We start from the raw sequence: 27,562 nt of genomic DNA on the forward strand, positions 1-27,562 counted from the left end.
ACAAAAATTAATTTTTTTTTAGAAAAGCCTAAGCTCATTTACTTCTTAGTAAGAATTATGTTAAGATTTCCCAGTGTAGATGCCCTAGGCTGCTAATCTTTTTTTTCTTTTGTTATCAGTATCTTAAGAAATTAATTGGCCCGGGAGTGGTGGCTCATGCCTGTAATCCCTGCAGTTTGGAAGGCCAAGATGGGAGGATTGTTTGAGGCCAAGAGTTCAAAACCAGCCTGGGCAACATAGTGAGATACCATCTGTACATGAAATAAAAAAATTAGTGAGGCATGGTGTCATAAGCCTGTGGTCCCAGCTACTTGGGAGGCTGAGGTGAGAGGATTGCTTGAGCCCAGGAGGTCGAGGCTGCAGTGAGCTGTGATGGTGACACTGCACTCCAGCCTGGGCTATAGAGCAAGACCCTGCCACCTTCCTCAAAAAAAAAAAAAAAAAAGCAATTAATTGATTTATTTATGGCCATTCTCTCTTTTTGTGAGCTGGATATGTGTTCACTTTCATTCTAAAAATGTACAGCCCCCAAAGCCCATACATGTTGTCAAAGCTCACTACATTTACCTAGAGAGTTTCCTGTAGTCTCCTCTTTCAAGTATTTTAAATAATGTATAATTTCTTCATGTAACTGAAACATGTTAATGTTGAGTTGGCACAGGAAGAAAAGTTTTGATTTACTCAGAACTGGGATTTGTGTGGGTCATTTCCTAGTCCTCCTAAGTATTTAACAAATGTAAAATGTAACACACAATTAAATAAGCTAACCAAGCCAAATGAACCAGTGAGTGCATTATAAATAGCAACCGAAATTATTCTTCAGATGTTAACTGGTATGTCCTGATTTAATAATGAATTACATCATTTGACAAATGAGATAAGACTTCCACCTTTAGCTTTCTGATCCAAACTTCTAATAGTTGAAATGTATTATTACCATCTGGTGTCTGGCCTCTAAAATGCCCTGGTGATATCTGCCTCATTTCAAGTAGTCAGGGCTTGCATATGCCAGCAAAGCACTCTCCTAAGTGTCTTGATTGGCAGGCCCAGAGAGAAGGCTAAGAACCAAATGAACCATGGAGATACAGCTCCAGCTCTGTAGAAGTTTCCTCTGGTTCAAGGCAGACTCATTTTCTTAGTTTTTGCAGCAAAAAAATTGTCATGATCGAAGTTGTTTTTATTTTGGATCTCAATCCTGAAGGATGCAATTCCTACACTTACTAAGAATGTTTCCATCTGTTTTAAATTATTTCACTCCTTTTACAAACGGGTAATAACTTTAACACCTTTTATTTTCAGTGAAAATAATTTGAGAATGAAGTTGAGAATGATATATAAGCCTAGAGTTTTAACTCAGTGAAGTAATATGATTCTGACAGTTCTTTATTTTTTTCCACATTGTGTTAGGTTCCTAGTAAAAAGGGAAGATGAATCTTATTGCTTTCAAAAACCTGACAATATGGTATGTAGGACAGAGTGAACATACATAGAACAATATCCAATAACACAGATGAAGGTGACAAAGCCATTGCCAGACAGAGTAGTGCAGACTGTGAGATCAGTTTTCTTGGTAAGTGTTATGGACTGAATGTTGGTATTCTCTAACATTCATAGATTATAATCTAATCTCCAATGTGATGGTAGCACTATCTGGGGGTGAGACCTTTGGGAAGTAAAGGTCATTTTCTCTCCACACCTGACCAAAAGTAGGAGCTCAACAAATATATGTGCAGTGAAATGGAATGGGGGCAAACAGTCTGGTAGTATAGTAGAAAACAAAATTTGGTTATGGTAGGAGCAGTACAGATACATCTGGATCACAGTCTAAATTCTCTCCAGGGATCAAATATATATATTTACCCCTTGGGTTATTGGTCTGGTAGACTCCCATTTTTAATAGGGTTTATATAATCTAGACTTCTTATAACCTCTGCCCCACTGGGTATAGGTATTACTCAGTTGAAGTTAAAAATTGAATATAGGATTATGTGCAATGCTTTATCTATAACTTTCTTGTAAGGATAAACTCAGCACATCTCTGGTTTTCTAATATTTTGGAGGAAATGTTACAAATAGGTAAGGAAAGTTTGAGCCTCATTAGGCATGAGGGTGGACCCCTCCTGAATGAGATTAATGTCCTTATAAGAAAAAGCCAGAGAGCTAGCTCACTCTCTTTCAGCATGTGAGGACACAAGAAGCCCAGAGTCTGCAACCTGAAAGAGGGCCCTCACTAGAACCCAATCATGCTGACGCTGTGATCTTGGACTTTCAGGCTCCAGAACTGTGAGAAATAAATTTCTGTTGTTTATAAGCCATCCATTTCATGACAATTTGTTATAGTGGCCTGAACAAAGACAATAGGTATAAAAGAGAATTGATAAAGATGAAATTTAGGAATACAATTAGAAGTGAAATGCAAATAACAAGAGGGTGACCCCGGAATAGAAAAGTGTCTGTGTCTGATAGATCTGAATAGTTTACAAATGCCAAGCCTGTGCAAAATAGGAGTTACCAATATTAATGGCTGCATCATTACAAGGTGTATCCAAAAGACACTTAAGATTAAGTCTGTGTTTGTCAGTGGGGAGGTGAGAGTAGGAAATGTTAATCTGCCCTTTGTCACTCAGCCAACAAGTAAGAGAGCAGGGAATCAAGTTCAGATCTAAGTCCTCTAAAGTTATTCCCCAAACTCCTCACAGCTTCACTTAATAACCATTTCCTGCTTTGGTTGACTTTACAAAGATGACCATACATTTGAGAGCAAAAGGGGAAGCTATGAATCATTACATCTGGACAAATGGCATGAATCAAGATCATCCACTGCCAACTAGAATGTATGTTCATCTTCTGTCTATATATCTTCATTCCCAGACATCCAGTGCCTTATCTGAGAAGTACACTTGGAGGTCAGTTTCTTGGAGTAAATTGATCAAAGTCTTACAATTCTAGAAAGTTATTGTATTTTAAAAGAGCTCACAAAAAAAAATAGTACAATGAAATGAATCACTATTAGTGGAATTTCAGGTACTCAGGTACCTGATAATAAGAACTATTTCAAAACAACATAACTTTCCTGGTACTTGCCAAATCACAATTTTCATATGAGATATGGCCAGCTGGGTATTTAAGGATAATTGGTCAGCTACTGTGATGGTTAATATTGAGTGTCAACTTGTTTGCATTGAAGGATGCAAAGTATTGTTCCTGGGTGTGTCTGTGAGTGTTGTATTAGTCCGTTTTCATGATGCTGATAAAGACATATCTGAGACTGGGCAATTTACAAAAGAAAGAGGTTTATTGGACTTCCAGTTCCACATGGCTGGGGAGGCCTCACAATCATGGTGGAAGGTGAAAGGCACATCTCACATGGCAGCAGACAAGAGCAAAGAGCTTGTGCAGGGAAACTCATTTTGAAAACCATCAGATCTCATGAGACTTATTCACTATCATGAGAACATCATAGGAAAGACCTGCTCCCATGATTCAATTACCTCCCACTGGGTCACTCCTACAACACGTGGGAATTCAAGATAACATTTGGGTGAGGACATAGCCAAATCATATCAAGGGTGTTGCCAAAGGAGATTAACATTTGAGTCAGTGGACTGGAAGTGGAGACCCACCCTCAATCTGAGTGGTCACCATCTAATCATCTGCCAATGCAGCTAGAATAAAGCAAGCAGAAGAAAGTGAAATGAGAAGACTTGCTGAGTCTTCTGGTCATCATCTTTTCCCCATGCTGGATGCTTCCTAACCTTGAACATCAGATTCCAAGTTCTTCAGCTTTTGGACTCTTGGACTTAGAGCAGTGGTTTGCCAGGGGCCCTCAGGCCTTCAGCCACAGACTGAAGCCTGCACTGTCGACTTTCCTACTTTTGAGGTTTTGGGACTTGGATTGGCTTCCTTGCTCCTCAGCTTACAGGCGGCCTATTATGGGACTTCACCCTATGATCATGAGTCAATTATCCTAATAAACTCCCCTTCATATGTGCATATGTATTATTAGTTCTTACCTCTAGCGAACCCTGACTAATACAGATTTCTAGATGTACAGATGGATTGAGAGGCAAACACTCTAAATTAACAAGGCAAAAATGAAAGAGGTGTTCTGCCCAAGATCTTCAGCACTGCTCAGACCTCTATAAGAATTTCTTATCCAGTTCAAAACTTATCAACTTAAGAAAAATATAGAAAATTTGTGAAGCATTCAGAAGAAACTAAAGACTAAAGCAAAATGATATGTTCAAATACTTAATACTGCCAAAATGTAATGCATTTCAATAAAGTGATATATGTCCTTAACTCACACAAATTCATAAATGTCTAATAGACACACATATGGGAAGTGAATATCAAATGCCTGTGTACTATTTGTATAAAATCTAGGTTAAAACTAATTTCCATCCCAAATATGTGTGATATGTAAAATAATATTCTATGTGTTTTGTTTAACTTTGGGGGATCATTTAAGATTTTTTTATTTGCAAAAAAAAAAAGATGTCTACAAACAAAATTAATGGAAAAAAACAAAAATTAGTACCAAAAGAGGAAACGAGGACAAGGAAAAACACGAGCACATAGAAAAATGTAAAAATACTCAAGCCAGGCTCAGAGAACCAGCATCCCTGACAGCAAGTGTTGTTAAACATCCAAGTGGGTTGCTAAGGAAGGTTAGGGAATCTCCCTTTCCCAGAAGTCTTTAAAAATAGGATAACATCTGTTTGGATGGGATAATGGTGGTACTGCTTGACTTGGCAACTTCTTAAGCAAACCTATGGTTTGGTAATTCTACCATTTCTATTTCTGATTTGAAAAGTAACAAATAACTTAGTTCACCTAGAAAATTGGGGCTTATAATGACTTGTAATATTAATTGTCTTATAAAACTATTTTCATTGTTATTTATAGTGCAAAGGTAGATAACTGAGGTTTTCAGAGTATACTTGAATTTGCAGCCAAGGCTCATACTTTCCTTACCTATTTGTGACATTTCCTCCAAAATATTAGAAAACCAGAGATGTACTGAGTTTATCCTTACAAGAAAGTTATAGATAAAGCATTGCACATAATCCTATATTCAATTTTTAACTTCAACTGAGTAATACCTGTATTCAGTGGGGCAGAGGTTATAAGAAGGCTAGATTATATAAACCCTATTAAAAATTGGAGTCTGCCAGACCAATAACCCAAGGGGTAAAATATATATATTTGGTCCCTGGAGAGAATTTAGACTGTGATCCAGATTTATCTGTGCTCCTCCTACCATAACCAAATTTTGTTTTCTACTATACTACCAGACTGTTTGTCCCCATTCCTTTTCACTGCACATATATTTGTTGAGCTCCTACTTTTGGTCAGGTGTGGAGAGGAAAAGCCCACAGTCCCTGCCCTTGAGGAACACATAATCCAAAAAAAAAAATGCATGGGTGGCTCCAGGTGTTGTAGGGTCTTAGGCAAGTATAATTTTGGACTTGCATTTTAAGAAAAAGAATACAAAATTACAAATGCAGAATTACTAATAAAAGTGAATATTTATTGCGTAGAGAAAATTAATCACAACAAATTACAAGTTTTAGCATTCTCACAAATGCCAGAAATATCACAAAATCTCAGAAAAAAAACCTATATTTTGTATTAATTAACTGACTGATCACATCTATAATTCTACGTGTTCTACTTTTGGTTGCATATTGTTGACCGCATGACAAAAATTTATTTATTTATTTATTTATTTATTTATTTATTTATTGAGATGGAGTTTCACTCTGTCACCCAGGCTGGAGTGCAGTGGTGCTATCTCATCTCACTGCAACCACTGCCTCCCAGGTTCAAGCGATTCTCCTGCCTCAGCCTCCCGAGTAGCTGGGACTACAGGGGCATGCCACCATGCCCAGCTAATTTTTGTATTTTTAGTAGAGACGGGGTTTCACCATGTTGGCCAGGATGGTCTCAATCTCTTGACCGCATGATCCACCCACCTCTGCCTACCGAAGTGCTGGGATTACAGGCGAGAGCCACTGCGCCCAGCCAAGAATTTTTTATATTATTTTCTATAGAGAGAACACAATGATAATTTATTCAGTCATTCCTTTGGTATGATTGATTGAAATTTGTTTTCTTTCTGGCTCACAACTCTTTCATAATTATAAGTAAGTTTTCAGGATTGTTGTCAAGTACAGGAAAACTTCAATCAAATTTCTTTCATATATGAACTGCAAGAGCTGTAAGATTTCAGGGCATTGATAATTTTCTTGCATATAAGTAATTTTAAATACTCTTTCAATTGATGTTACTCATTAACCAGCTTGTCACTGGTGTCCTTGTTGTAATGGTGTAGTGTGAGTTCGATTTTATCTCTGTCAATGTCAGGATTGTGTATCAAATTTGAAAGAAATTTAAGTATTTTCTCAATGAGTTCATGTGATTCAGTCCTCTGCATTAAATGTGTTATCAAAGACAAGCCCATTCAGTACTTCCCTCTTCCTGTTAATGAATTATTGCTCTTTATATTATCTAAAAATATTTCTGTTACAATTTACTTCTTGACGTCAAAGTGATTTCTATTTGACTTTATCTCTCAATTTTTTTTCATATTCTATGAAATTTCTTCTGGATTTTCTCCTAGTTTCTTATTACATTAATTCATAGATGACGAAAGAGTTACTCTTCATATATGCCCATATTAGGAGTCATTGATTTCTGTGGTTTTTAATTGAAAAGATCCAAAACATCTATGCAAATTCCAGTTAAACTGAAGTATTTATGTCTTATTAATTTTTTGAATAATCTGTTCACATCTTGTTTTTGTTTCTCTTCCATGCCTTTAAAAATATATTTCAGGGTCATTAAATTGCACTGTACAATGTTTTAAGACTTGAGCAACTTTAGTGTGGGCAAACCAAACCATGTTGTTAACCTTTAGACTCTTAAAAGAAATACTCTTGTTGGCATTTTAAAAATTGAGGTAAAATTACCATTCAATAAAATGTACATATCAGTGTTCAGCTCAATGAGTTTTGAATAGGCCAGGTGCATTGACTCATGCCTGTAATCCTAGCACTTTGGGAAGCCAAGGCAGGTGGATCACGATGTCAGGAGTTCAAGACCAGCATGACCAACATGGTGAAACCCCGTCTCTACTAAAGAATACAAAAATTAGCCAGGCGTGGTGGCACGTGCCTGTAATCCCAGCTACTCGGGAGGCTGAGGCAGGAGAATCGCTTGAACCTGGGAGGCGGAGGTTGCAGTGAGCCGAGATAGTGCCACTGCACTCCAGCCTGGGCAACAGAGCAAGACTCTGTCTCAAAAAGACAAATAGAGGGCATTTCCAGCATCCAGAAAGTTCCCTTTCTCATCCATACCCCCTTCCTCATCCATCCTCACCTCCAGAGCAACCCTTTTCTAATTGTCACCATAATACATTTCACCTACTCTCATACTTCACGTCAGTGGAATCACTCAGTATGTAATCTTTTGTGTCTTATTTTGCTCAGCATGATTTTGAGAATCAACTACATTGTTGCATGTATGGACAGTTTGTTCTGTCTTATTATGAAGTGTTATTTCACTATATAAATATACCATTATTTGTTTATTCATTCTCCTATTGATGGACATTTAGGTTCTTTTCAGCTGGGGCTGTTATTAATAAGGATGCTTTGAATGTTCTTATACAAGTCTTTGCGTGGACATGTGTTTTCATTTCTCTTGGCTACTTATCTGAGAATACAATTGTTCAGTAATAGGGTAGATGCATGTTTAACTTTATTGGAAACATGGCATATGTATTTTACGTACTCCCTCTACAATAAAAACACAAAAACAAAACATGTAATTGTTGCACAATACTAAAGTGGCCCAAGAATTAGGGTTCCTTAAAGGAAGCCTTCTTCCACCTGTATTGATCTTCCATGGCTCCTCACCAGGTATCATTCTTTGGGTCAGCTAGGCAGAACGACTTGCTGTTCCCTGAGTATGTGATGCAGTCTCTTCCCTGTGAGTCTCCCTACAAGGTACTTCCTCTGACTGGCTGCTCTGCTGTCATCCTTTACCTGCCCTGTCTAATCTTAAAGACTGGATTTAATCATTTTCATTTCTGGGAGGCCTTTCATAGCACCCTCCCCAAACCCCCATCACCACTATCAAGGTTGAACTGTGTCTCTTCTCTGTGCTCCCATAGAAATTCAGGTTTTTCTCTGTAACTGCTAGTCTATTTGTCTATCTCCACTTTTAGACTATAAGCTCCCTATGGGTGGAATCCTGATCACTGTTACGATCTATTGCCTAGCAAAGTTCTTGACCCAGAATAGGTGCCTGACAAGTATCAATTGAATCCATGAATAAGTAGTTGAACAGGTTTGATGTTGTTGGCATTGGGTGAAGTTTATTTATACTTTATGATATTCAGGTAGAAATAGGTTGTTAGTTGTATAGGTCTGGAGTTCAAGTATTGGGCTTATGGGCAGGAGGAGGACAAGAGGTATGGATGTGGGAGCTCCCCTTACTTTCGGTCACATTGTATACAGGTAAGAACTGAAAATTTGGGATTCAATACAAATACTTGAGGAAAGTTTCCAGTTTTGAAGATAATTGAAAGAGAATGAGAGAAGGGGCCAAATTGCAGTAGATTGTGGTGTAAATGAAAAGAGAAGGGGAGAAATGCAAACAGTGTAGACAGATAATTCAAGAATTTTGGTGCTGAGATTCCAAGTAGAGCAATTACAATATGTCCCAACAAACAGATGAGATTGGATAATGTTGTTTCTTTCACTTTTATTTTTGTTAGTTTAAGAAGGAAAAGACAACTAAGACTATCGAAGGACCAGTGTCATTGGACAGAGGAAATTATGTGACAGGTACAAGAAGATACAAATGGGACAAATTTAGTTCATATAAAGTTTTTACTGAGGTCTCACACCATTAAGTCATGATATGGGTTGGTTGGTTTGTTTGTTTCATGAATAGGGACTGCCTGACACCATATTTTCACTTCAAGGCATTGATTAAGTTGGGGGTCAAAAGTATTTAGGTGACTCAAAGCAGAAGCCTTTATCCATAATGAGTAGAACTCAGTGAAGGCTGTACGAGAAGTTTGAATTTCCAGCAGGAACTTCATGTGCTTGTTCTACTTCTTGTATTACAGATCTCATAGTGCTAAGAGAGGCCATTTTATAATGGGTTTGAGGAAAATAATAACATTTGGAGCTGGAAATAAGCTTAAAGATGATCTTGTCCAGTATCTAGAAGACTTTATTTCATGGTTGGGACACTGCTTAGACATCATCTCTTCTGGGAATCCTTCCTCGGGATATGAATAAACACACTTTAAAAAAAGTCACAGGCAACTCTTCTATCCTCCTGGAGTTTTCATAAGGCTTATGATAATTAAATGTACATGTTAAAGCCTCTGAGAAGTTCTACAATAAATAAACCAATTTAATTCTGATTCACAAAATAATTTTCCATCTTATTTGAACCTGGAAACCATCATACTCTTATTTTGTGGACACATATGCATCCAACAAAGTCTTTTGAGAATCACTAATCTAATCTACTAATTCTTTCATTCAGAGTCCCAGTCAGTATTTTTATCTCCTTATTTCATGTATTCAAACTTAATAGCTGAAAACAATTTTATGATCTTGGTTGACTGGGAAGATCTGGGCAATTCTCCTGTTCCACATAATGTTAGCTGGGCCTGCAGTTAGCTGTGGCCTGACTGATGCCTCTGCACAGATGCTGGGAGGCTGAGTTCAGCCCTGGATGCAGGCATGGCTGGCTTCTCCCTCCCCGTCTAGTTTCAGGCCTCTAGCTCTTCACCTGTGCTCACCACACGTTATCCCTCCTTATGGTGTCTTCATAAGGTAAGCAGACCATTTAGATAGTGGCTCAGGGTACCTGAAAGTACAAAATCAGAAACTTCTGACACTTTCTTAAGGTTTAGACTCAGAACTGGAATAACATCCCTTCTATCACATTATATTGGTTAAAGCAGTCACAGGTCCAGCCCAGATTCAAAAGGAGCAAAAACAAACTCTACCTTTCCATCAGGTGGTGTGCACGGAAGGAGAGATGACAAATAATTTACAGTCATATTTAATCCATCACACTTCTCATGGGCTTTTGGCACATTGTGAGATAAAGAACCTGTCCCCTGACACTGCAGAATTCCCCAGATAACTCTAAATACCTAAGCTTCTTGGCATCACAGAGACAGCTGGGTCCACTGATATCTTCCCTAATATCCAGGATCAGTGTGTTAGGCAAATGGCCAATAGGACCCAGATCCAAACACATCAAATCAAGGAAATGGGCTCGGCATGGTGCCTCACACTTGTAATCCTAGCACTTTGCGAGGCTGAAGTGGGCAGATTGTTTGAGCCTAGGAGTCTGAGACCAGCCTGGGCAACATGGCAGAAACTTGTCTCTACAGAAAAATACCAAAAAAAAATTAGCCAGACATGGTGATATGTGCCTGTAGTCCCAGCTACTCAGGAAGTTGAGGTGAGAGGACCACTTGAGCCCACGAGGCCGAGGTTGTAGTGAGCCGTAACTGCACTACTGCACTGCACTCTGAGTGACAGGGAAAGACCCTGTCTCGAAAAAAAACAAAACAAAAATGGGAAACATTGAAAGACTGACACTAGTTCTAATGGTCTGAACTAGAGGTGAGCAAACTACATTCTGTAGGCCAAATCCACCTACGGCTGGTTTTTGTAAATAACGTTTTGCTGGAACACTGCCAAACCAATGCATTTGTCTATTGTCTATGGCTGCATTTGTGCTAAAAGTCAGAGTTGAATAGCTGTGACTAAGACCATCTGGCTTGCAAACCTAACATACTGACCATCTGCCCCTTTACATTAAAAGTTTGCCAGCCCCAGTCTAGACTATATAAGCATTACAAAATGATGCCCACTTCATTGTGATTTGACTCTATCTATACATTAGGAAATGTGGAATATTAGCAAGCTATAAAACAGTTTCAATGGAGATAAAAATTATTGTATTGTTGCACGTATCAACAGAACACTCTTACTGCTGCTTGTATTCTACTTGATTATTGTAAATAAAGCTATTATGAACATTTATGTGCAGGTCTTTGAATGAATATATGCTTTTGTTTCTCTTGGGTAAATATGTAAGAGTTAAATGACTGGATCATGTGGTCAGGATATCTTTAACTTTTTAAAAAATTGCCAATATGTTTTCCAAATATGCTTATCAGCAGTTTAAGAGAGTTCCTGTTCCACCACATCCTTGTCTGCACTTGCTATAGTCAGTCCTTTAATTTTAGCCACTGTAATAGGTATGTAGTAGAATCACACTGTAGTTTTAACTTGCATTTTTCTAATGACTGATGATGTTTATCATCTTTTCATATGCTTATCTGACATCCACACACTTCTTTGATGAAGTGTCTGTTGAGATTTTTTGCCCATTTTCAAAAATTGAGGGTTTCTTATTGTTGAGTTTTGAGAGTTCTTTATATATTTTGGGTAGAAATTCTTATCAGATATGTAAATTATAAATATTTTTTCTAGTCTATGATTTGTCTTTCATTCTCTTTTGAAGAGAAGTTTTAAGGCCAGGCATGATGGCTCACACCTGTAATCCCAGCACTTTGGGAGGCTGAGGCAGGTGGATCATGAGGTCTGGAGTCTGACCAGCCTGGGCAACATAGTGAAACCCTGTCTCTACTAAAAATACAAAAAAATTAGCCAGGTAAGGTGGTGGGTACCTATAATCCCAGCTACTTGGGAGGCTGAAGCAAGGAGAATCACTTGAACCTGGGAAGCAGAGGTTGCAGTGAGCCAAGATCACGCCACTGTACTCCAGCCTGGGCAACAGTGCGAGAGTCTGTCTCAAAAACAAAGGAAACAAAAAAAGATAAATAAATAAATAAAGAGAAGTTTTACATTTTTATGACGTTCAGTATATCCATTTTTTTCTTTTTTGAGATAGAGTTTCACTCTTGCTGCCCAGACTGAGTGCAATGGCATGATCTCGGCCCACTGCAACCTCCACCTCCCAGGTTCAAGCAATTCTCCTGCATCAGCCTCCTGAGTAGCTGGGATTATAGGTGCCCACCACCACACCCAGCTAATTTTTCTAATTTTGGTAGAGACAGAGTTTCACCATGTTGGCCAGGCTAGTCTCGAACTCCTGACCTCAGGTGATCTGCCCACCTCAGCCTCCTAAAGTGCTGGGATTACAGGAGTGGTCACCATGCCTGACCCATTTTTTTCTCTTATGGATAATACTTTTGGTGTCATATAAGAAATCTCTGCCAGGCAGGCGGATCATGAGGTCAGGGGTTTGAGACCAGCCTGGCCAATATGGTGAAACCCCATCTCTACTAAAAATACAAAAATTAGCCAGGCGTGGAGGTACATGCCTGTAATCCCAGCTACTGGGGAGGCTGAGGCAGAAGAATTGCTTGAACCCAGGAGGTGGTGGTTGCAGTGAGCCGAGATTGCACCACTGCACTCTAGCCAGGGTGACAGAGCAAGACTCCATCACACACACACACACACACACACACACACACATGCACACACAGAAATCTCTGCCTAATCAAAGGTCACAAACATTTCTGCTTATATTTTCTTCTAGAGGTGTGATTGTTTTAGGTTTTACATTTAGGTCAATAATCCATTTTGAGTTAATTTATTTAATAAGGCACAAGATACGGATTCAAGTTTATTTTCTTTTTTGGCATATGGGCATCCAATGATTCTAACGTCACTTATTGAAAACACTATCCTTCCTCCACTAAATTGCATTTGCCCCTTTGTCAAAGATCAGTTGTCATTATTTTAGTATCTGGACTCTCTGTTCTGTTCCATAGATTTGTGTGTCTTGATGCCAGTACTGCAGTATCCTGATTACTGTAAATCTTGACATCAGAAAATATTAGTTCTCTATTTTTTTCTTTTTCAAAGCTGTTGCAGGCATTTTATGTCCTTTGTATTTCCATACTAATTTTAGAGTCAGTTTGTCAATTTCTGCCTGTAGCTTTGTTGAACAAATCCCATACACTCCAATGACTTGCTACCTTATGTAGCTGCCCCTCTCTGACTGAGGTTGTTCTCGGCCTGTAGACACATGCTCAATCCACATGCTGGCAGGCCAGAAGTGCCTAGGAATGAATACCCCCAGGAACAACTCTCAACCACTAAGAGGCTTGAGTTGGAAAATAAATATCTAAACTTTCTTGTGCCTTTGGAGCTATTCTGAGGTGTGACTTAGGGTCTCTGAGGGTTCCTAGCAGAACCAAGCTTCAATTGCCCACTCATTAACATATTAACATATCTTTTATTTACATATCTACCTTGATTTTCTCACTTCTCCACTACCTATTTATCTATTATTTCGTTTTCACACGGCTGATAAAGACATACCCGAAACTGGGAACAAAAAGAGGTTTAATTGGACTTACAGTTCCACACGGCTGGGGAGGCCTCAGAATCATGGCTGGAGGCGAAAGGCTCTTCTTACATGGTGACAGCAAGAGAAAAATGAGGAAGAAGCAAAAGTGGAAACGCCTGATTAACCCATTAGATTTCATGAGACTTATTCACTATCCTGAGAGTAGAATGGGAAAGACCAGCCCCCATGATTCAGTTACCTCCTCCTGGGTCCCTCCCACAACACATGGGAATTCTAGGAGATACAATTCAAGTTGAGATTTAGATGGGGACACAGCCAAACTATATCACTCACTGGGCTTCCTAGAACCATTTGAACTCAAATTCATATCTCAGGGTCTGCTTTTGGTACCTGATCCAAGATTGTTGGTACCAGGAATGGTTCTAGAAGGGAGAACTTAGGAATGAAGCTCTACAATGAAATAATGAACCTGAACTCCTTCTAATACCAGAAGACTCAAGGTAATCTCGTAGCTCCCCAGTTATATTGTGGACTAAACAGAAGACAAGCAATAAATGGAATCCTGGACCAAATCCATCTCACAGTGGGTTCACAGACCCAACCTGTTCATGTTATTCCAGTCTCTGAGTGTCTAACCAAGATGGACAGACTTAAGTGCTTGCAGAACCCCCCTTTTAGTTTGTGACTTGTGAGATAAGTGATATACTAGTAGGAAAAGCCAAGTGGAAGCCCAAGAAACTACTGCTTTCTCGCCAACCAGCCAAGACAGCAAATTGGAAGGAATACCACAAATTAGACAGCAGGCAGTCATTAACAATACTCTCAGAGACTTACAGGATACACAGGTAATGTTTTCCATCCTGTCCCTATTTAACTCATCATTATGGCTTCTATTAAAAAAAAAAGAGAATGGAGGTGGAACATGGTGGATTATAGTGGACTACTGTGAATGTAACCAAGGGAGGACTCAGCCACAACTGCCATGCTATATATATGTGGCATCTTCCTAAAACAGATTAATACAGACTCTGACACTTGATATGCAGATATTGATCTGACCAATGCCTTTTGTATCCCCATTAGAAAGGATGATCCATAGCAAGTTGCATTCACCTGGAGTGGTGGCCCGGATACTTATTTTATTATTTGATTTTTTGGTTTCCTTTTTTTTTTCTAGTTTCATTTTCTCAGTTCTCTACTCCTGTGATCACCTCCCAAATGCATAACTTGCAACCAAATCCTTATTTCAGAGTTTGCTTAAGGGGGAATCCAAACTAAAATAGTAATTAATTACCTTAGTGAAATCTTTTGGTGAATATAAATATATAAAAATATCAACAATTTCAATAAATCTAAGTTAATTAAAGTCATCAAACTTTCTGATTAAATTTTAAAGAAGATATACAAACAGCCAACAAACATATGAAAAAATGCTCAACATCACTAATCATCAGGGAAATGCAAATCAAAACCACAGTGAGATGCCACTTTACTCCTGCAAGAATGGCCATAATTAAAAAGTGAAGAAACAATAGATGTTAGCATGAGTGTGGTAAAAAGTGAACACTTTCACACTGCTGGTGGAATGTAAATTAGTACAACTACTATGGAAAACAGTATGGGGATTCCTTGAAGAACTAAAAGTTGATCTACCATTCAATCCAGCAATCCCACTAGTGGGTATCTACCCAAAGGAAAAAAGTTATTATATGTAAATGATAAATGCATACACATGTTTATGGCAGCACAATTCTCAATTGCAAATATATGGAACTAACCCACCTAAGTGCTCATTGACCAATGAGTGGATAAAGAAAATGTGGTATATTTACACCTCGGAATACTACTCAGCCATAAAAAGTAATGAAATAATGTCTTTTGCAACAACTCGGATGGAGCTGGAGGCCATTATTCTAAGTGAAGTAACTCAGAAATAGAAAACCAAATACCCTATGTTCTCACTTATAAGTGGGAGCTAAGCTATGAGAATGCAAAAACATATAGAGTGATATAAAGGACTATGGGAACTTGTGGTGGGGAGGTTGGGAGGAAGGTGAGAGATAAGAGACTGCATATTGGATACAGTGTACACTGTTAGGGTGATGGGTACACTAAAATCTCAGAATATACCACTATAGAACTCATTTGAGTAACCAAAACCACCTGTACCCCAAAAACTATTGAAATAAAAAAATCCCAGATATATGGCTTTTATAACAGACATACTAAAGCATAGGATATGTTATGTCAGCCAGCTTTGGCTGTGTAGCAGCCACATAATCTCAGTCTCATGCAATAATAGTTTCTTACTCATGCATCTGTGGATCAGCTTGGGTACAGCTGATTTTGCCCACCTGGGGTTTGCTCTAAAACATAGGTTCAGCCTTAGTCTGTTCCAAATATTTCTTATCTTCCTTGGACCAGTGGCTACCCAAGGCAGGGTCTTATCATGGCAAAAGTCAGGAATATAAGAGAATTTGTCCAACCTTTCAAGCATGTTTAAAGCCACTAACTGTATCATCCCACCAATATTCTGTTGGCTAAGGCAAGTCACATAACAAGGGTTCATAAGGTACCGAGAAGAGACAATGAACTGGGAATAACAATGAAATCTGTGTTAAAAATAATAGAATGGCACAAAATAAGACAAATGGTAGCCAAAAGAAAGCTTGTGTGGCTGTATTAATGTCGGATCAAATGGATTTTAAGACAAAAACACGATTAGAGTGAGAGAAGATCTCTATCTATTTATCTATCTATACACATCAATAAAGTATAAATATTCTAAACACCATGCACCTAATAGCCTCAAAATATATAAAGGGAGTAAACAAAACTCCACCAAATAGTGAGAAATTTCATTAAATTTCCCTCATTGTTTGAAGTGTGAATCCGTTGATTCTAAGCAAGAACATAGAAGATCTCAACAACACAATTTAAAAACTTGACCTAATGGACATAGATGGAATTCTGCACCCAACAATTAGGTAATGTAAACTGCATTATTCTCAAGCACACATAGAACACTTACAAATATTGATCATGTATTTAGACAAAAATATAAGCCTCAAAAATATCCTAAAATATGTATAACATAGACCACATTTTCTGACATCAACTCAATTAAGTTAATAGATAATAAGAAAAATATGAATTTCCCACTTACTTAAAACTTAAAAACATGCTCTTTTTTATTTTTATACTTTAAGTTTTAGGGTACATGTGCACAATGTGCAGGTTTGTTACATATGTATACATGTGCCATGTTGGTGTGCTGCACCCATTAACACGTCATTTAACATTAGGTATATCTTCTAATGCTATCCCTCCCCCCTCCCCCCACCCCACAACAGGCCCCAGTGTGTGATGTTCCCCTTCCTGTGTCCATATGTTCTCATTGTTCAATTCCCACCTATGAGTGAGAACATGCGGTGTTTGGTTTTTTATCCTTGCGATAGTTTGCTGAGAATGATGGTTTCCAGCTTCATCCATGTCCGTACAAACGACATGAACCCATCTCAATATCGTGAAAATGGCCATACTGCCCAAGGCAATTTATAGATTCAATGCCATCCCCATCAGGCTACCAATGACTTTCTTCACAGAATTGGAAAAAACTACTTTAAAGTTCATAAGGAACGTGCTCTTTAAATGACTCATGAGGTAAAGAAATCATAATGGAAATTTTAAAGTGAATGATAATGACAACATTACATATCAGAACTTGTGAGATCCAACCAGAGCTAAGACCCAGCAATTCACTCCTACATAAGCACCAAAGAGGAACTCTTGCATGTGTGCACCAGGGATCAGATGAAGATCTTTATAGCAATACTATTTTAAAAATAGCAAAGACCTAGGAACAACCTACATGCCTGTTGTCAGCAGAATGTATAAAATAACTGGTGACCATCAAATGAAGAAATATTATATAGCATTCAAAATGAATGACCTTCAGCTTCACATCACAATATGAATGAATATTAACAATATTGAGTGTAAAAAATAATAAATAAATTGATGATAGCTAGATAGACAGATGTATAAAATAAATTCCCAAAGATACATACAGAAAACATTTTTATAAACTTTGAAACACTAAAACTAAATGCAATACTTCTAGACTATATAGATATGAAATAGAACTGTGTAAATAAAAAAGGAAGGAAATGATCAGCATGATTCAAGATAGTGGTTACCTCAGGTGGAGACAGGAAGAAACCCTGCCCTTAGATCCAGGCAAAAGGACCTCTGGACTCTTCTCTACAGGCCCAAATCTGGTCATCTTCTAACTATGCCTCTCCCCTTAAGGCAAGGAGTCTGTAGCACAAAAGGGATGTTTACACTCAAAGCCTACAGCGCCCTCTTATAGATCATGCTCTGAATACCCGGAAGGCAGGACTTCCATGTCCCTACAGTGAGGGCCTCTCTCAGTGACTGTGTGGACCTCTGGCCTGAGTCTATTCTTCCAAGTGCAGATCATGATGTCTATGTGCTCTGAGGCCTATGGAGTGGCCAAGGGGTGCTATTTACCAGTATGTGGACTGACCTTTGGGCCGAGTGTCCATGTGTTTGCTCAAAGGACAGGCTGCCTAAGACCATCTCTCCTCACACTACTGCCATGCTCCAATGTAGCTAGAAACCTAAGAATTCAAAATTCCAGCCTGGCCTTACAGGTTGGTATGAATATATTTAGTGAGATGGAAGGATAGAATACATTTTATTTAACAGTCTTAGCTAGATTGATAACTTTTAAATATTTAAATATATAGTACATGGGCCTTTTTCTCCAGGCTCCATAAATGTTTACAAGCCTAGCAGAGGGATAGAACTGGGGAGCACTAAATGGGCAGATATAACTTACTTTCAAAGTTCTAGTACCTATGAATTTAGCAAAATGGCATCTTGACTGGATCAGACACATATGGATTTTTCATGGTAATGATTGGTTTGAGTGTATGTGTTGGGAGCAACAGCAAAAGATAAGCTAGAGAGGGAAGCAAGGGCCAGATCATATAAGGTCTTATAAGTTATACTGTAGAGCTTGGACTATCCTAAGAGTAACAAGGAGATACTGGATGATTAAGAGTGAGGCTGACATAATCAGGCTTGCATTTTAGAAAGATTAATGTAGCTCCAAAGTGAATGTTGGTTAAGGGACAGGACTGGAAGAAAGAGAACAAGTAATATGTCTATTTCAGTAATCATCGGGTAGGAGATGCAGATGGTTTGGAGTAGAATGAAGGTAATAAGAGTAAGGTCTACAGGATCAACTTACAGAGAAATAGAAATTAAGGCTGATTCCTAGGTTTTCGGCTGGTGAAGTTGGGTGAGTGTTGTCTTTCAGTGGGATATAGAATTGATGTGGAAGTTTGTGAAATGTATAGGGAAAGATATTGGATTTAATTTGGATATACTGTGCTTGAGGGCCTGTAGGCAGCTATTAAGCTTTTCGCACAAACTAGGCACATAGTAATTGTGCAATGTAAGTAAAAATGAAAAAATGAAGTAAAACTTGTTCATTTTTTTTTTATTATTTTTTCTCTGAGGTTGGAAAAGATGAGGAGAGCTTCCTTGAAGGTCTAAGGGACATTGAATTAATTGTTGCTCTTGTCAATTAGCACACTCTATGTAGATGTGTCAAGATATGAAGCAATGCTATTATTAGCAAAATTTTATTTTGTTCTAGACTTGCTCATTGTATTCAACAGGTTATAACTCCAAAATTAGCGACCTATTCTAAAACTGATCACATAATTGGAAGTAAAACACTCGTCAGCAAATGCAAAAGAATGGAAATAATAACAAACAGTCTCTCAGACCACAGAGAAATCAAATTAGAACTCAGGATTAAGAAACTCACTCAAAATTGCACAACTACATGGAAACTGAACAACCTGCTCCTGAATGACTAGTGGGTAAATAAAGAAATCAAGGCAGAAATAAATAAGTTCCTTAAAACCAATGAGAACAAAGACACGCAAACCAGAATCTCTGGCACACAGATAAAGTAGTGTTTAGAGGGAAATTTATAGCACTAAATGCCTGCAGGAGAAAGCGGGAAAGATCCAAAATGAACACCCTAACATCACAATTAAAAGAACTAGAGAAGCAAGAGCAAACAAATTCAAAAGCTAGCAGAAGACAAGAAATAACTAAGATCAGAGCAGAACTGAAGGAGATAGTGGCACAAAAAAACCTTCAAAAAATCAATGAATCCAGGAGCTGGTTTTGTGAAAGGATTAATAAAATTGTTAGACCACTAGCAAGACTAATAAAGAAGAAAAGAGAAGAATCAAATAGACACAATAAAAAGTGATAAAGGGGATATCACCACTGATCCTACAGAAATACAAACTACCATCAGAGAATACTATAAACACCTCTATGCAAATAAACTAGAAAATCTAGAAGAAATAGATAAATTCCTGGACACATACACCCTCCCAAGACTAAACCAGGAAGAAGTCTAATCCCTGAATAGACCAATAACAAGTTCTTAAATTGAGGCAGTGATTAACAGCCTACCAACCTAAAAAAGCCCAGGACCAGATGGATTCACAGCCGAAATCTACCAGAGGTACAAAGAGGAACTGGTACCATTCCTTCTGTAACTCTTCCAAACAATAGAAAAAGAGGCACTCCTTCCTAACTCATTTTATGAGGCCAGCATCATCCTGATACCAAAACCTGGCAGAGATGCAACAAAAAAAGAAAATTTCAGGCCAATATCCCTGAAGAACATCAATGGGAAAATCCTCAATAAAATCTGGCAAACTGAATCCAGCAGTACATCAAAAAGCTTATCCACCAAGATCAAGTCGGCCACATCCCTGGGATGCAAGGCTGGTTCAACATACACAAATCAATAAACGTAATCCATCGCATAAAGAGAACCAACGACAAAAACCACATGATTATCTCAATAGATGCAGAAAAGGCATCTGATAAAATTCAACACCCCTTGATACTAAAAACTCTCAATAAACTAGATATTGATGGAATGTATCTCAAAGTAATAACAGCTAGTTATGACAAACCCATGGCCAATATCATAATGAATGGGCAAAAGCTGTAAGCATTCCCTTTGAAAATCGCCACAAGACAAGGATACCCTCTCTCACCACTCCTATTTAACATAGTATTGGAAGTTCTGGCCAGGGCAACCAGGCAAATGAAAGAAAGAAAGCGTATTCAAATAGAAAGAAAGGAGGTCAAATTGTCTCTGTTCGCTGATGACATGATCGCTTATTTAGAAAACCCCATCATCTCAGCCCAGAATCTCCTTAAGCTGATAAGCAACTTCAGCAAAGTCTCAGGAAACAAAATCAATGTGCAAAAATCACAAGCATTCCTACATGCCAGTAACAGACAAACAGAGAGCCAAATCTTGAGTGAACTCCCATTCACAATTGCTACAAAGAGACAAACCTGACAAAAACAAGCAATGGGGAAAGGATTCCCTATTTAATTAATGGTGTTGGGAAAACTGCCTAGCCATACGCAGAAAACTGAAACTGGAACCCTTCCTTACACCTTACACAAAAATTAACACGAGATAGATTAAAGACTTAAATGTAAAACCTGAAACCATAAAAATCCTATGAAAAAACCTAGGCAATACCATTCAGGACATAGACGTGGGTAAAGACTTCATAACTAAAACACCAAAAGCAATGGCAACAAAAGCCAAAATTGACAAATGGGATCTAATTAAACTAAAGAACTTCTGCATAGCAAAAGAAACTATCATCAGAGTAAACAGGCAACCTACAGAATGGGAGAAATTTTTTGCAATCTATCCATCTGACAAAGTGCTAATATCCAGAATCTACAAGGAACTTCACCATTTCACAATAAAAAAACAAACAACCCCATCAAAAACTGGGTGAAGGATATGAACAGACACTTGTCAAAAGAAGACATTTATGTGGCCAACAAACATATGAAAAAAAGCTCATCATCAATGGTCATTAAAGAAATGCAAATCCAAACCACAATGAGATACCATCTCAAGCCAGTTAGAATAGTGATCAAGCATTCCTATTTCTCCACATCCTCTCCAGCACCTGTTGTTTCCTGACTTTTTAATGATCACCATTCTAACTGGCGAGAGATGGTATCTCATTGTGGTTTGGATTTCATTTCTATGTTGAATAGGAGTGGTGAGAGAGGGCATCCTTGTCTTGTGCTGGTTTTCAAAGGGAATGCTTCCAATTTTTGCCCATTCAGTATGATATTTGGCTGTGGGTTTGTCATAAATAGCTCTTATTGTTTTGAGATACATTCTATCAATACCTAGTGTATTGAGAGTTTTTAGCATGAAGAGCTGTTTAATTTTGTTGAAGGCCTTTTCTGCATCTATTGAGATAATCATGTGGGTTTTTGTTGTTGGTTCTGTTTATTTGATGGATTATGTTTATTGATTTGCATATGTTGAACCAGACTTGCATCCCAGAGATGAAGCCAACTTGATCCTGGTGGATAAGGTTTATCATATGCTGCTGGATTTGGTTTGCCAGTATTTCATTGAGGATTTCGCATCGATGTTCATCAAGGGTATTGGCCTAAAAATCTCTTTTTTTGTTGTGTTTCTACCAGGCTTTGGTATCAGGATGATGCTAGCTTCCTAAAATGAGTTAGGGAGGATTCCCTCCTTTTCTATTGATTGGGATAGTTTCAGAAAGAATGGTACCAGCCTCTGTTTGTACCTCTGGTAGATTTCGGCTGTAAATCCATCAGGTCCTGGACTTTTTTTGGTTGGTAGGCTCTTAATTATTGCCTCAATTTCAGAGTCTGTTATTGGTCTATTCAGGGATTCAATTTCTTCCTGGTTTAGTCTTGGGAGGGTGTATGTGTCCAGGAATTTATCCATTTCTTCTAGATTTTCTAGTTTTTTGCATAGAGGTGTTTATAGTATTCTCTGATGGTAGTTTGTATTTCTGTGAAATCGGTGGTGATATCTCCTTTATCATTTTTTATTGAGCACATTTGATTCTTCTCTCTTTTCTTCTTTATAAGTCTTGCTAGCAGTCTATCAATTTTGTTGATCTTTTCAAAAAACCAGCTCCTGGATTCATTGATTTTTTGAAGGTTTTTTTGGGTCTCTATCTCCTTCAGTTCTGCTCTGATCTTAGTTATTTCTTGCCTTCTGCTAGCTTTTGAATGTGTTTTCTCTTGCTTCTCTAGTTCTTTTAATTGTGATGTTAGGGTGTCAATTTTAGATCTTTCCTGCTTTCTCTTGTGGGCATTTAGTGCTATAAATTTCCCTGTACACACTGCTTTAAATGTGTACCCAGAGGTACCCAGAGATTCTGGTATGTTGTGTCTTTGTTCTCATTGGTTTGAAAGAACATCTTTATTTCTGCCTTCATTTCATTATGCACCCAGTAGTCATTCAGGAGCAGCTTGTTCAGTTTCCATGTAGTTGAGTGGTTTTGAGTGAGTTTCTTAATCCTGAGTTCTAGTTTGATTGCACTGTGGTCTGTTATAGTTTATTATAATTATAAATGTATATATATAAATTTATAAAATTATAGTTTGTTATAATTTCTGTTCTTTGACATTTTCTGAGGAGTGCTTTACTTCCAATTATGTGGTCAATTTTGGAATAAGTGCAATGTGGTGCTGAGAAGAATGTATATTCTGTTGATTTGGGGTGGAGAGTTCTGTAGACATCTATTAGGATTGCTTGGTGCAGAGCTGAGTTAAATTCCTGGATATCCTTGTTAACTTTCTGTCTTGTGGCTCTGTCTAACGTTGACAGTGGGATGTTAAAGTCTCCCATTATTATTGTGTGGGAGTCTAAGTCTCTTTGTAGGTCTCTAAGGACTTGCTTTATGAATCTGGGTGCTCCTGTTTTGGGTGCATATATATTTAGGGTAGTTAGCTCTTCTTGTTGAATTGATCCCTTTACCATTATGTCATGGCCTTCTTTGTCTCTTTTGATCTTTGTTGGTTTAAAGTCTGTTTTATCAGTGAGTAGGATTGCAACCCCTGCTTTTTTTTGTTTTCCATTTGCTTGGTAGATCTTCCTCCATCCCTGTATTTTGAGCCTATGTGTGTCTCTGCACATGAGATGGGTCTCCTGAATACAGCACACTGATGGGTCTTGACTCTTTATCCAATTTGCCAGTCTGTGTATTTTAATTGGAGCATTTAGCCCATTTACATTTAAGGTTAATATTGTTATGTGTGAATTTGATCCTGTCATTATGATGTTAGCTGGTTATTTTGCTCATTAGTTGATGCAGTTTCTTCCTAGCATCGATGGTCTTTACAATTTGGCATGTTTTTGCAGTGGCTGGTACCCTTTCCAAGTTTAGTCCTTCCTTCAGGAGCTCTTGTAAGGCAGGCCTGGTGGTGACAAAATCTCTCAGCATTTGCTTGTCTGTAAAGGATTTTATTTCTCCTTCACTTCTGAAGCTTAGTTTGGCTGGGTATGAAATTCTGGTTTGAAAATTCTTTTCTTTAAGAATGTTGAATATTGGCCCCAACTCTCTACTGGCTTGTAGAGTTTCTGCTGAGAGATCTGCTGTTAGTCTGATGGGTTTCCCTTTGTGAGTAATCTGACCTTTCTCTCTGGCTGCCCTTAACATTTTTTCCTTCATTTCAACTTTGGAGAATTTGATAATTATGTGTCTTGGAGTTTCTCTTCTCCAGGAGTATCTTTGTGGCATTCTCTGTATTTCCTGAATTTGAATGTTGGCCTCTCTTGCTAGGTTGGGGAAGTTCTCCTGGATAATATCCTGAAGAGTGTTTTCCAACTTGGTTCCATTATCCCCGTCACTTTCAGGTACACCAGTGAAACATAGATTTGGTCTTTTCATATAGTCCCATATTTCTTGGAGGCTTTGTTCATTTATTTTTACTCTTTTTTCTCTAAACTTCTCTTCTCACTTCATTTCATTTATTTGATCTTCCATCACTGATACCCTTTCTTCCAGTTGATCGAATCAGCTACTGAAGCTTGTGCATGCGTCACGCAGTTCTCATGCCATGGTTTTCAGCTCCATCAGGTCATTTAAGGTCTTCTCTATGCTGGTTATTCTAGTTAGCCATTCATCTAATCTTTTTTCAAGGTTTTTAGCTTCTTTGTGATGGGTTCGAACATCCTCCTTTAGTTCCGAGAAGTTTGTTATTACTGATCGTCTGAAGCCTTCTTCTCTCAACTCATCAAAGTCATTCTCTGTCCAGCTTTGTTCCGTTGCTGGTGAGGAGCTGCTTTCCTTTAAAGGAGAAGAGGAGCTCTGAGTTTTAGAATTTTCAGCTTTTCTGCTCTGGTTTCTCCCCATCTTTGTGGTTTTATCTACCTTTGGTCTTTGATGATGGTGACGTACAGATGGAGTTTTGGTGTGGATGCCATTTCTGTTTGTTAGTTTTGCTTCTAACAGTCAGGACCCTCAGCTGCAGGTCTGTTGGAGTTTGCTGGAGGTCCACTCCAGACCGTTTGCCTTGGTATCACCAGCAGAGGCTGCAGAACCGCAAATATTGCAGAACAGCAAATGTTGCTGCCTGATCATTCCTCTGGAAGCTTCGTCTCAGAGGGGCACCAGGCCGTATGAGGTGTCAGTTGGCCCCTACTGGGAGGTGCCTCCCAGTTAGACTACTCGGGGGTCAGGGACCCATTTGAGGAGGCAGTCTGTCCATTCTCAGATCTCAAACTCCGTGCTGGGACACCCACTACTCTCTTCAAAGCTGTCAGACAGGGACATTTAAGTCTGCAGAAATTTCTGCTGCCTTTTGTTCAGCTATGCCCTGCCCCCAGAGATGGAGTCCACAGAGGCAGGCAGGCCTCCTTGTGCTGAGGTGGTGGGCTCCACCCAGTTCGAGCTTCCTGGCTGCTTTGTTTACCTATTCAAGCCTTAGCAATGGTGGGTGCCCTTTCCCCAGCCTCGCTGCCACCTTGTAAATGGATCTCAGACTGCTGTGCTAGCAGTGAGCAAGACTCCGTGGGTGTGGGACCCTCCGAGCCAGGCGTGGGATATAATATCCTGGCGTGCTGTTTGCTAGACCATTGGAAAAGCGCAGTATTAGGGTTGGAGTGAACCAATTTTCCAGGTGCCTTCTCTCACGGCTTCCCTTGGCTAGCAAAGGGAATTCCCCGACCCCTTGCACTTTCCAGGTGAAGTGATGCCTTGCCCTGCTTCGGCTCACAGTCCATGGGCTGCACCCACTGTCCTGCACCCACATCCGACAAGCCCCAGTGAGATGAACCCAGTACCTCAGTTGGAAATGCAGAAATCACCTATCTTCTGCATCGCTCACACTGGGAGCTGTAGACTGGAGCTGTTCCTATTCAGCCATCTTGGAGCCTCCGGTTCCTACAGTCTTATGAATCTTTGAAGTGTGGTTTGCAAGGGTGTCACTTTGGACGATAGGACTGAAGAATTGCCAGATCTAGAAGTGGCTTACATCACCTCTGCCATACTCCATCTACCCAACAGAGTCACCTGGTCTTAATCCAATGCAAAGGGGCTGATTCATCCAGAACTTATATGTGCCCAGGAATAGGAACTAGGGCTGGTGACCATTTAACCAGTATCTAGAACACTTGAAAATCAAGAAAGCCAGTTTTCAGGTAAGTGCTCAAATAACAAATGTGCAATTCAAATGTCAAAATGCCTGCTTCCATGCAGATTTGTTCTAAGAATGACATATTGTGTAATTGCAAAATAAGATCACACCACTATCTTCAACTCATTTAAAGTGCTTTGTTATTTGCTTGTCACAAGTTTGCTTAATTCTTTTAGAGGAATTTGAACTCTTTTGCTGAAGATAATACTTTGTGGTCTTTTCTTCTGCAGTCAGCACCATGAGAGTTTGCCACCATGACTACAGAGGAGAACTTGGCAAAATGAAATGGAGATCCCTAAGAGATGTTTAACTCAGATGTTTCAAGTTCTAAAATGCCTAATGGCGTTATTGAAAACATAAACTCTTTTTAGATATATTTTAATTAAATAACATCTGACATAACACAAAATAATCCCTTATAGTCATGATATCTTACATATTTTATCTTATTTGATTATCGTGACTACATATTATATGTATAATATTTTATACCTAATATATTCTCTTTGTCATAATGGCACCTAGATTTTCTATGGGGAGCTACTATTCCTCACCTACTCTCAAATTCCCACTGTTTGGCTGGGGCTGGCTCTCCACCCAAATTATGGGATAGACATATGACCTAGACCTGACCAATCAAATCTCATGTCTGCCTGATTACAAAGAGTGATTCAGAGATAAACACAACATCCAAGTCATGCTAATTGGGGTCATTGCCAATCAATTATTGGACTACCATTGTAACAGTTGAGAAACAGACCTCTTTCTGAAGCCAGTTGGATATCAGCCTGGAGTTATTGGAGGCTGTCTTGCCCCATGAGGAGAGCCTGCCAGAGACTTGGGTCTAACAGAGAAAAGCAGGGCCAAGGCATAGAGAGTGACTCAGTTCTAATGACATTGTTTGAACCAGTATCCAACCACATGATGCCAAGCTACTCCTGGACTTTCATCTACAGGAGTCAACGCATTCTTTTTCTTTCCTTTTGCCATTTTGATTTGGGTATCTTTCATTAGCAGCTGAAAGAGTCCTATGCTTTTGGTTGGGCTGTTTCTATTTTCCATATTTTATAGGAAAATAAACTGGGGTTTAGATAGTTTAAGTAACTTACTATATATGTAGTTTACTTCAAATGTAGTTGGGCAAAACAGAAAGGAAAATTGACTTAAACTGCAGTGCTTTAATTATATTTTACTTAGTTAAGATTATTTTTCAGTTTCAAAGCAATGCTCCTTTTTTCTCAAGACTTATGAAAAGTTTTGTCAGGATAGAATAATTACCACATTGTGTCTGGATTGTTCAGCTTTTCCAATATTTATTGGCAGTAGTTGTGTAGCATTTTAGTATAATAAATATGAATGGCTGAGTCATTCTCAAGAAATAAATAGCAAAATTTAAGTACTTTATGAGCCATATGATAGATAATTCAGCTTCTGTTCTGTACTTGAAATGAAATTTTTTTCTATAGTCAAGCCCCAGATCTGATTTAAAAGCAGTAGAGAGATTTTGAAATACTCAAATGTGTGCTACTTATGAAATCCAGTGGTTTTATAAAAAAGCTTGTATGTACTATATACTTCAAAATAACTAAATAAC

The 27,562-nt window shown here is 38.6% G+C and overlaps 1 long non-coding RNA gene across 1 annotated transcript in view; it reads right to left on the reverse strand.

Annotated features, from left to right (window-relative positions):
* Positions 1 to 8,881: 8,881 nt before the first annotated feature.
* Positions 8,882 to 27,562, reverse strand: part of LOC129038818 (uncharacterized) — a 79,155-nt gene continuing 60,474 nt past the window's right edge. The window contains exon 3 of the long non-coding RNA XR_008503233.2: positions 8,882 to 9,897. This is a non-coding gene — a long non-coding RNA (uncharacterized LOC129038818). The remainder of the gene's footprint in view (positions 9,898 to 27,562) is intronic.

Source organism: Pongo pygmaeus, chromosome 5, assembly GCF_028885625.2.
Source record: "Pongo pygmaeus isolate AG05252 chromosome 5, NHGRI_mPonPyg2-v2.0_pri, whole genome shotgun sequence".
Taxonomy (NCBI): Eukaryota; Metazoa; Chordata; class Mammalia; order Primates; family Hominidae; genus Pongo; species Pongo pygmaeus.